This window comes from Coregonus lavaretus, assembly GCF_964263955.1.
Source record: "Coregonus lavaretus genome assembly, chromosome: 13".
NCBI lineage: Eukaryota > Metazoa > Chordata > Actinopteri > Salmoniformes > Salmonidae > Coregonus > Coregonus lavaretus.
In genome coordinates this window covers 25,286,754-25,297,770 of record NC_140000.1, presented here as the reverse complement: position 1 = coordinate 25,297,770, position 11,017 = coordinate 25,286,754, and positions in this window count along the sequence as shown.

Here is an 11,017-nt window from a genome sequence, read left to right as displayed (position 1 = left end):
GATGAATACTGATGATGATAGATATGATGGACAGCAGGTGAATGACTGCTCATGCTCTCTTTTGCAGAATCCTAGTTTTATGTGCAGCAGAACAGTTGGGCAAAGGATGTTGACAGTGACTTTCAATAGGTTAGGTGAGGTTTGTGGTTTTCCTGTCAGTTAGCTGGTGGCAATAATAGACTTTATGACTCAACTGCTGCTGCACCTTTCACACCTAGTCTGTTGCATCTGTCCTCTGTTGCATAGCTTTTTATTTTTGTCTTGTATTTCAAGTCTGTCCACAGCTTTAAAAAATATGCTTGGTACCAAATCTAACACAATAACATTCAGTTGTTTTCGAGGGATTTAATACATAGTGGAGCACTGTCCCCCATAGACTAAGCTTCCCCTAAAGTAAATTTTATTAAAATTGCCAGAATTATATAGCCTAATTAGCCTACTCCTGTCTATACATATAAATCTCATTGCCTACAGTTGGAAAGGCCCACAATTAGTCTTTTAGTTATCAAAATGTATTGAGCAAACTTAATTGAGCAAACCGTATACTCTAAACAGCGGTACTCAACTCTTGCCCTACGAGTTCCGGATCCTGCTGGTTTTCTGTTATACCTGATAATTAATTGCACACATCTGGTGTCCCAGGTCTAAATCAGTCCCTGATATGAGGGGAACAATTAAAACAATGCAATAGAACTGGCTTCGAGTTCCAGAGTTGAGTTTGAGGTCTCTAAAATGAAAAGGTTCCTGGAGGCACCTTTAGGGGTTCCTCAGATTGCAACACTGGTGGAACATTTTCCCTGAGGAACCTTTCTCAAATAACCTTCTAGGGTTTTAAGGCTTGTTGTGGAAATTCAACACAGGGACACTCTAAGTCAATATTCAATGAATCCTTCTTTATTATCAGCAACCTGGAGAGGTTCCTACAAACTTAATGCATCAAGTAGTACACGTCTGTCAGGAGTTCCGTCGGGGCAGTCCCGTTAGTTCTCTTATGTACTGCTTACACAGACAAGATATATTTGCATGATTTACATTATTAATTATTCATGATTAATTCATCATTAACTTTTGGTTCATGCATGTGACCGACCAATACCTCACAGGGCTTCTTGTCTCCAAGCTGAAACCTTCAAACTGAGACACCCCTTTTGGATCTCAAAACAATTTTCTTGGCGTACTGCCAAATTGCATTATACTGATAGTGAGGATTCCTCCCAGGCAAGCTCAATCATTCACTTGCATGAACCCAGTCGAATTGGTTATTAGAAAAGCACAAACATAAAATGTTCCTTCACAGTTTCCTGTCCAATGTATTCTATTATGAATAATAGTAATATTAACAATAATAATAATAAAAATAAGATTGAGTGGCAATGTCTAATTGTGGCAATGTCTAATAAGATTGAATGTCTAATTGTTGACACAAATAAGCAAAGTTTGTAGAAAATACATTTAGGTGGATAATGGCCATGCTTAGGGTAACAAACTATAAAGGAAAATAAATGGCTACAGTTGACATCTTTTTTGTTATATAATCAAATGTATATTTTAGGAAAGGGGCATTTTGCCCAGCTACCATGTTTACACTACTTCTGCTACTTTTCCTAAAATAAGATTACTTTATCTTACCGACAACTGATTCAGGCTCCTCTGTCACCTATTGCAAGGTTTAAAAAAAAAAAAAAACATGATAACTTTCTCCATATTGGAAGACATTGTTTTCATTTTAGTATACACTACCAGTCAAAAGTTTTAGAACACCTACTCATTGAAGGGTTTTTCTTTTCTTTTTACAATTTTCTACATTGTAGAATAATATTGAAGAAATCAAAACTGTGAAATAACACATATGGAATCATGTAGTAACCAAAAAAGTGTTAAACAAATCAAAATATATTTTATATTTGAGATTCTTCAAATAGCCTCCCTTTGCCTTGATGACAGCTTTGCACACTTTTGGTATTCTCTCAACCAGCTTCACGAGGTAGTCACCTGGAATGCATTTCTATTATTCTAAAATGTAGAAAATAGTAAAAATAAAGAAAAACCCTTGAATGAGTTAGTGTTCTAAAACTTTTGACCGGTAGTGTACCTTCAAAAAGTTACTCTATATTTTTATTACCAATCTCTGTTGGATATTCACTTTCTGCTTCAATATTTATTAAATGTCTATTATTTTAAGATTCATGTGTAATGCTTTGGAGGGATCAATATGTATTAACTGGGTTGGCACTGATATGGTGGAGGTATGCAGATTCATTTGAGAAAATCCCCACTCGCATTCTGCACTGGAGATTGGGATGGTGCTGACCGCCATCAACAGCTCTTTAAGTCCATCTGGAATGTCTCCTTTATCATTACCATTAGTGTCCCTGTACTGCCTGTTGGCCCATTTGACTGTACATGGACTGTCAATGCCAAACCACTGGCAGAGAGATTCTATCTAAGTCTCCCGAGTGGTGCAGTGGTCTAAGGCACTGCATCGCAGTGCTAGCTGTGCCACTAGAGATCCTGGTTCTGTAGTGTCTATGTTTTTATTTTGAGTGTTAACTACAACCTGTGTTAAGGTGTCCTCTTTAGCCTTGTCTACAATGCTTGCTGCCACTAAATGGGCCTTGGTTTGGCCATGTTCAAAAACCTTTTTTTCTGAGGGCTCTTTGTTGCTTTTTTACGTCGGAGGCAGAGGGTACATTAACACCCACTCTTTTGCTAGTTTCATCCCTCCAGTCTTTTCCGGGCCCAAACTCCCTACCTTTTTGCATGTTGTACGGCCCAGTTTAGAATTTTGCTTTACAAGCCAGGGGTTCTAAATTTGCTTGGTCTTGAACTGAGCCTCCGTCCAAATTGCACCTGCTCCGGGCACTTCGTCGGGGGATGCACTGCCCCCCCCCCCCCCCCCCCCCCCCCACCCACCGCTCCCCGTCTGCCTCTCCCGCCGAGTCTGACTCACTAGTAGGCCTACTAGCTAGTGGAGGCGTCGGTGGTGATGCTGAACTGGCGGGATAAGCAGCACTGCTAGCTAAGGCATCGGCATCAGGATTAGTTTGCTTCTCACTCCTCTCATCCGGCACTGACAGTTCTCTGGCTCGTTTCGAGTTCGATTCACCATATCTTTCAAGATTTTGGGACTTGAAAAACATCCTCAAAGTTGATTTCCTTTTCTTATTTATTTTTGATTTGGTTTTCCCACAGTTTCAAATTCAGTAGAGAGACGACTAGCCTAGGCTACGTGGCGTGATTACATAGGGACCTCTTCACTAGCTGACCACCACTGCCAAGACCTGTTTCAAGATCAGTTACTTACCTCGCCGGCCCGCCCCATAACCTATATGTACAAATAAGAGAGCAGGTCTGAAATCAGTGTGGAAGGATTAGGATGATTGCACAGAAGGATCACTGCGCTTTTACATTATGGTTTTTCTGGGAGGCGGGAGAAATAACCAGGAGGCAACTTGATTTAACTCTGATCGCTTTTTTAAAAATGTTTACAGCGCAAACAGTGAACAAATTGTATAAATAATGCCACGTGAGGTACCGGAGCTGGGCAAATAGGTGCCGGAACAAACAAGGTCAAATCTGAGAGGTGTCGGATCCTGTTCTGTCAGTATCCGGCTCAAATTAAGCACTGCCACCAGGTCAAAGGCAAGTTTTTGGACGTCCCATTTTGTAAGTCCGAAAAGGGCTCTTTCCATTTTTTAGATATGACTCACCAGGTCACATTCAAAAGAGCCAGTGAAGACTGGTAACCCACCTAAATGGCTGTGGCCTGGGGTTTTGACCTGCTTGTCTCGGTGGCGCCTCAGTGTTTTGGGTGGTATATTAAAAGCACGGGCAGCTGCCTTAATGCCCTGCCCATTTTCAATTGCATTTAGGGCACAACGAAGCGCCTCTTCGCCATAGCAACCACGATCAGATACAGTGGGGAAAAAAAGTATTTAGTCAGCCACCAATTGTGCAAGTTCTCCCACTTAAAAAGATGAGAGAGGCCTCTAATTTTCATCATAGGTACACGTCAACTATGACAGACAAATTGAGAAAAGAAAATCCAGAAAATCACATTGTAGGATTTTTTATGAATTTATTTGCAAATTATGGCGGAAAATAAGTATTTGGTCACCTACAAACAAGCAAGATTTCTGGCTCTCACAGACCTGTAACTTCTTCTTTAAGAGGCTCCTCTGTCCTCCACTCGTTACCTGTATTAATGGCACCTGTTTGAACTTGTTATCAGTATAAAAGACACCTGTCCACAACCTCAAACAGTCACACTCCAAACTCCACTATGGCCAAGACCAAAGAGCTGACAAAGGACACCAGAAACAAAATTGTAGACCTGCACCAGGCTGGGAAGACTGAATCTGCAATTGGTAAGCAGCTTGGTTTGAAGAAATCAACTGTGGGAGCAATTATTAGGAAATGGAAGACATACAAGACCACTGATAATCTCCCTCGATCTGGGGCTCCACGCAAGATCTCACCCCGTGGGGTCAAAATGATCACAAGAACGGTGAGCAAAAATCCCAGAACCACACGGGGGGACCTAGTGAATGACCTGCAGAGAGCTGGGACCAAAGTAACAAAGCCTACCATCAGTAACACACTACGCCGCCAGGGACTCAAATCCTGCAGTGCCAGACGTGTCCCCCTGCTTAAGCCAGTACATGTCCAGGCCCGTCTGAAGTTTGCTAGAGTGCATTTGGATGATCCAGAAGAGGATTGGGAGAATGTCATATGGTCAGATGAAACCAAAATATAACTTTTTGGTAAAAACTCAACTCGTCGTGTTTGGAGGACAAAGAATGCTGAGTTGCATCCAAAGAACACCATACCTACAGTGAAGCATGGGGGTGGAAACATCATGCTTTGGGGCTGTTTTTCTGCAAAGGGACCAGGACGACTGATCCGTGTAAAGGAAAGAATGAATGGGGCCATGTATCGTGAGATTTTGAGTGAAAACCTCCTTCCATCAGCAAGGGCATTGAAGATGAAACGTGGCTGGGTCTTTCAGCATGACAATGATCCCAAACACACCGCCCGGGCAACGAAGGAGTGGCTTCGTAAGAAGCATTTCAAGGTCCTGGAGTGGCCTAGCCAGTCTCCAGATCTCAACCCCATAGAAAATCTTTGGAGGGAGTTGAAAGTCCGTGTTGCCCAGCGACAGCCCCAAAACATCACTGCTCTAGAGGAGATCTGCATGGAGGAATGGGCCAAAATACCAGCAACAGTGTGTGAAAACCTTGTGAAGACTTACAGAAAACGTTTGACCTGTGTCATTGCCAACAAAGGGTATATAACAAAGTATTGAGAAACTTTTGTTATTGACCAAATACTTATTTTCCACCATAATTTGCAAATAAATTCATTAAAAATCCTACAATGTGATTTTCTGGATTTTTTTCTTCTCATTTTGTCTGTCATAGTTGACGTGTACCTATGATGAAAATGACAGGCCTCTCTCATCTTTTTAAGTGGGAGATCTTGCACAATTGGTGGCTGACTAAATACTTTTTTTCCCCACTGTATTTTCTTGTAAACGCTCATCTGAAAATATATTTTTTAAAAGTATTTTAGGAACGGTGGAGAACTGACCCCTAATCTAACCCTAGCCCAAACTCCTATTCTGACCCTAACCTAACCCCTATTCTAACCTTAACCCCTATTCTGGCCCTAACCTAACTCCTATTCTAATCCTAACCCTGGCCCCTATTCTGACCCTAACCTAACACTATTCTAACCCTAACCCTGACCCCTATTCTAACTCTGACCTCATACTTTCTGCTAGTGAGGTTGCTAGTTAGCTAACTGGGGGCTAGCCAGTGACTAAATTACAGCTAGAAACAAATAATAAACCATTGGAGGGGGGGCATCTTGTCCCCAACACCTAACATATTACTACTTTACTCAAAAACAATAAAACAAATTCTCTCTAAACAAGTGGATGATTTATCTTAAGGCTTCCCTACATGTGTGTGTATATATATATATATATTCAACAAATTCAACAGTTCCTCTGGCTGCCACTAGTCTTGATCAACTACAAATTATTACATCAAAATTATTTTGAGGTAAGTTTATCCATTTTTTTGTCATTTAGAAAAAGTTGTAGATATAATCCAATGAAGTTAGATCCATAAAAAAAAAATATATATATATATATATATATATTTTTTTTTTTTTTTTTTTTTTTTTTATGGATCTAACTTCATTGGATTATATCTACAACTTTTTCTAAATGACAAAAAAATGGATAAACTTACCTCAAAATAATTTTGATGTAATAATTTGTAGTTGATCAAGACTAGTGGCAGCCAGAGGAACTGTTGAATTTCTTTTTCTCGCAATCTTGTGGTTCTTGTGAGAATTACCCCAGGTGGCGTCTCGACCCATAGTACCCTATCCCTTCCCATTTGGTCTCTCAACCAGGAGTACTTTTGAATGAGCGTTGTGCACACATCGATGTACTGCCGGGTAGTGGGGTACCTAAATCAAAAAAGAAACATACAAGATTACATTTATACTAACAATTCTGTTTGTAATACAAATGACAAGATGGCGCCGATAGACATGGCTGCTCTGCTTCTAGCTCCTAAGCAAATTTGCAGTATATTTTTTTGGGGGGTGTGTTATTTCTTACATTATTAGCCTAGAACGTTTTTTTGTGTTATTACATACAGCCGAAAATAACTTTTGGATATCAGAGCAGCAGTAACTCACCAGCATTCCGACCAAAAATATGAAGTTCCGAATTGAACTTACACCAGAGCCTGCTCCAAGACGCCGCCAGCGGAGAAGAGGTATTCGGAGTGGACTTCTAGTCCGACTCAGGAGGCGTGCACACCATCCACCACTTTCGAGTATATTACTCGCTAATGTTCAGTCCCTGAACAATAAAGTAGATGAGCTCAGGGCGAGGATCTCCTTCCAGAGACTTTGCGCAAACTGGAAACCACATATCCCGAGGCCGCATTTATTGTAGCTGGGGACTTTAACAAAGCTACAAGGCCCTCCCCCGCCCTCCCTTCGGCAAATCAGATCGCAACTCCTCCCTTACTATAGGCAGAAACTCAAACAGGAAGTACCCATGCTAAAGTCTATTCAATGCTGGTCTGACCAATCGGAATCCAAATTCGGCGCATTAAATATGAATCTCAAAATAATAGACATTTAATAGGTGTGAAGCAGAAAGTGAATATCCAACAGAAATTGGTAATAAATATTAAGAGTAACATTGTTAGGGTAGACTAAAATGAAAACAATGCCTTCCAATATGGAGAAAGTTCTCATGTGTGTTTTGTTTGTTTTTAAACCTTGCAATAGGGGTAAAAGCAGAACATTGTTTGAGAGTGATTTGTGTGTATTAGTAGTAGTGATTGGGAGGGTATTGAGAGTTCTAGTTGAAGGAAACAGATATGGAGACTAGTGAAAATAACATAGTGAATGGTAATATTAGTGGCTTTCAGATAGCACTCTAATAATGCAATATTTTAGTCAATTTGAAGATGCAGAGGTTTCTATACAAGGTCACATAATGAACAGACGGATTGAGCATTGGGACAGATATTAAATTAGAGGCCGCCATCTGGCGTTTGGGTTAGAGATAAGCTTCCTGTGGACAAGTAGATGGGCCACCAGGACTCACTGAACTCAAACAGGCTGTAAGGTACACAGTGGGAAATTTGGAGCAGAGGTATGAATAATTGAATAAGATACGTTTTTGACCATTTCCAATTATTATTACTCAATTCTATTGTTTGGGTAGCACCAGTGATTTAAGTAAGAAGATAATGTCATCTAAAACAATAATCTGTTTCCATTACGTGGAACTATGTCCAAAATTGAAGTAGATCCAAGTACCGAATATTGAGCTGATAAGCCAGCACCAACTTTTTGAAGAACCTAGCAGATTTGTTAAACAACAGGTTTCATATTTTGACTAGTTGATCGGACAGTCAGTACAGGACATATGCTAATGCAACAGGTCAAAATGATAAGATTACAAGAAAGGGGCTCTGGGATTGTTTACTTTAGAAGGTGCCTATTCAGCTTAACGGGACACTGTATCATCTGATGTGTCTGAAGTATGATTCTGTATACGCATGGTTTTATCAAGAATTCCTGCCCAAGATGCAGTAATCTCGATTAAGATTAAGAATTTTTAGGACTGATTAAGATGTTGCAAGAGTAAAAACTAAGTACATGTTTATTTTCTTTCTTCCAGGACTTATGGAATGTCCACTACCAAGTTTTCTGATGAGTTTACCAATGATTCTGTATCTCTCCCTTTGAAATGCTTTCTGAGGCAGGTGCCTTGGGTATAAAGGTACCCGGAACCGGCTGTTAAGGGAGCTTAAGTAAGGCCTGGCCATTTTGTTTGTTTTTACCCTACGTTTTACCACAAACGCCAGCACCCACACACAACCCACCTGTTATGAACATTTGTTAGTGGTGTTAATATTGTGATTGATTTATTGTGTGGGGTCTTTTTATTTTGGTTTTAGTGTTTTTTTCACAGGTTAGAAAGGATGCACCTTAAAGGGGCACACAAATGACATTTTCTGAAGTATCTATTGTCTGAGTTTTGGTTGCACACATTCTCTTGATAAGAAATGTACTGAAAAACCCAATGTAAACCTGGTACACAAAATGTTTTAAATGTTTGAAATGTCTTTAAATAATGAGTCTGAGGTACAGGGAAAGAGGAGGGAAAGAAACAATCACTTAATAGGGTTGAATGACCTCTGACCTCTGTTCTGACTTTCCGGTGAGGCCTGATCACCATCACTAGAAAGGCTAGAGACATTGGGTGAGATTTAAATGTAATATGTAAACACTGATAATTAGGTAGAAGTTTATGATTGATCAATAGTCCTATGTGTGATTTGGACCACGAGAAGGCGCGAGAGAGAGCGCTGCCCCTGAATGAGGGAAACCTGTCTATAGTCTATTTTACTATTCCTTGAATTACCTTACAGGATACAATTATTTAAAGATGGAGTTATCAAGGGTTGTAATTCTAATTGAAGAAGTGTATTGTTGTTGTTGTTTTGTTTGTTTTGTGTGTATTGTTGTTGCTGTTTGGTTTGTTTTGTTTTTGTCTTGCTTCAATAGAAATCTTACCAGATTGGGTCTGCTGGATGGTTGGGATTTCTCCCTAAGGATTAGCCCTCTAACTCCCTGACCCGCCAACATGATAGGGGAGTATAAGCCAATTTGCAAAAATGGTTTCAACTATGTGTTGTTATTCTCTTTGACATTTCTCTTAGAAATCTGTATTAAGAATATTGGTTGTAGTAATAATTTGTCATACAGTAAATAGTTTGTCAGGATTTCCTGAATCAGAAATGCCCTAAACTAAATTGTTGTTCTGGCTGAAGTAATGGAGACAATGGCATTCACCACTTCTACCGTGAGACCTGAGTCCGAGCCAGCAACCTTTACAGAGCATCCAATCAAAGCTATCAACTGCCTTTTCTCTCATGCCTTTTCTCTCAGGAGTGCGATATGAGTACTATGGATTGAGCATGGAGGGAGAACCTGTCCAAACTTCTCTCATGCTGCTGGAGTACTGGTCGGAAAATGGACATAATGGACCGTAAAGGATGGTGGCGGCTCAGGTGAGAGTTTCATCTAATGGGGGAAATCAGATTATTCCCCAGATATTGGAATCGGGACATTATCAAGGGCCATCCACTTTGAACATGTGCCATTGGGAGGACAAACTGAAACACTATCTGAAGAAGAAAATGAAGAAACGCCAGAAGAATGAGTACCGGGAGGGAGGGGGTGGTCAATGTGCCCGTAATTGATTTAGGCTTGTTCAAAATTGTTTATTTGGGGTATCCGGTTGATTGTGGAGGTCTGCACACCGTGAAATGTATAGTAATTTAGACTAAAAATGTATTAAGATACCGATCTGTCATTAACATGCCACTCGCGACAAAAGCTCCAGCTGAAATGTCATTGCCAGAATCCATAAATGAAATTGTGTAATGAAGCATATGTGTAACTGTATGAAGTGAAGGTATTAAGTTAAAACATTCTACTGCAATGGTTTTACAAGTTGGATTGTACAACCCAGAAGGAAGGGTTTGAAAGGATGGTGTCTGGTTTTATGTGCTGATTTTGTTTACAACCCAGAATGAAGGGTTTGAAAGTGTCTGTGGTTTAATGTGTTGATTTTGTTTACTTACTCCTTTGATAGTTTAAGTAATAACCAAATTAATAAAATGTAATGATAATTATCACAGAGTGAGTGATAAGAGGGGGGAATGTGCTGAAAAATGGTATGTTTGTGCTTTTCTAGTAACCAATTTCTGTGTTCTATGTTTGTGCTTTTCTAATAACCAATTTTGTTCATGCAAGTGACTGATTGAACGTGCCTGGGAGGAATCCTTACTATCAGTATAAGCAATTTGACAGATTGTTTTGAGAACCGAAAGGTATCTCAGTTTCAAGGTCCCAGCTTTGGAGAGAGGAGGCCTCGTGAGGTATTGGTCAGTCACGTGCAGGAACTAAAGTTCATGATGAATTAATGATGAATAATGAATAATGTAAATCATGCAAATATAACTTGTCTGTGTCAGCAATATATAAGAGAACTAAGGCACCATTGTTCCTGTACCCAAGAAAGCAAGGGTAACTGAATTAAATGACCCGTAGCACTCACTTTTGTCATCATGAACTCCACCTTACCTGTCACCCTAAACCCACTTCAATTTGTATACCGCCCCAATAGATCCACAGACGATGCAATTGCCATCGCACTGCACACTGCCCTATCCCATCTGGACAAGAGGAATACCTATGTAAGAATGCTGTTCATTGACTACAGCTCATCCTTCAACCCCATAGTACCCCCCAAGCTTATCATTAAGCTTAGGGGCCCTGCGTCTGAACCCCGCCCTGTGCTACTGGGTCCTGGACTTCCTGACGGGCTACCCCCAGGTGGTGAAGGTAGGAAACAATACCTCCACTACACTGATCCTCAACACAGGGGCCCCACAAGGGTGCATGCTCA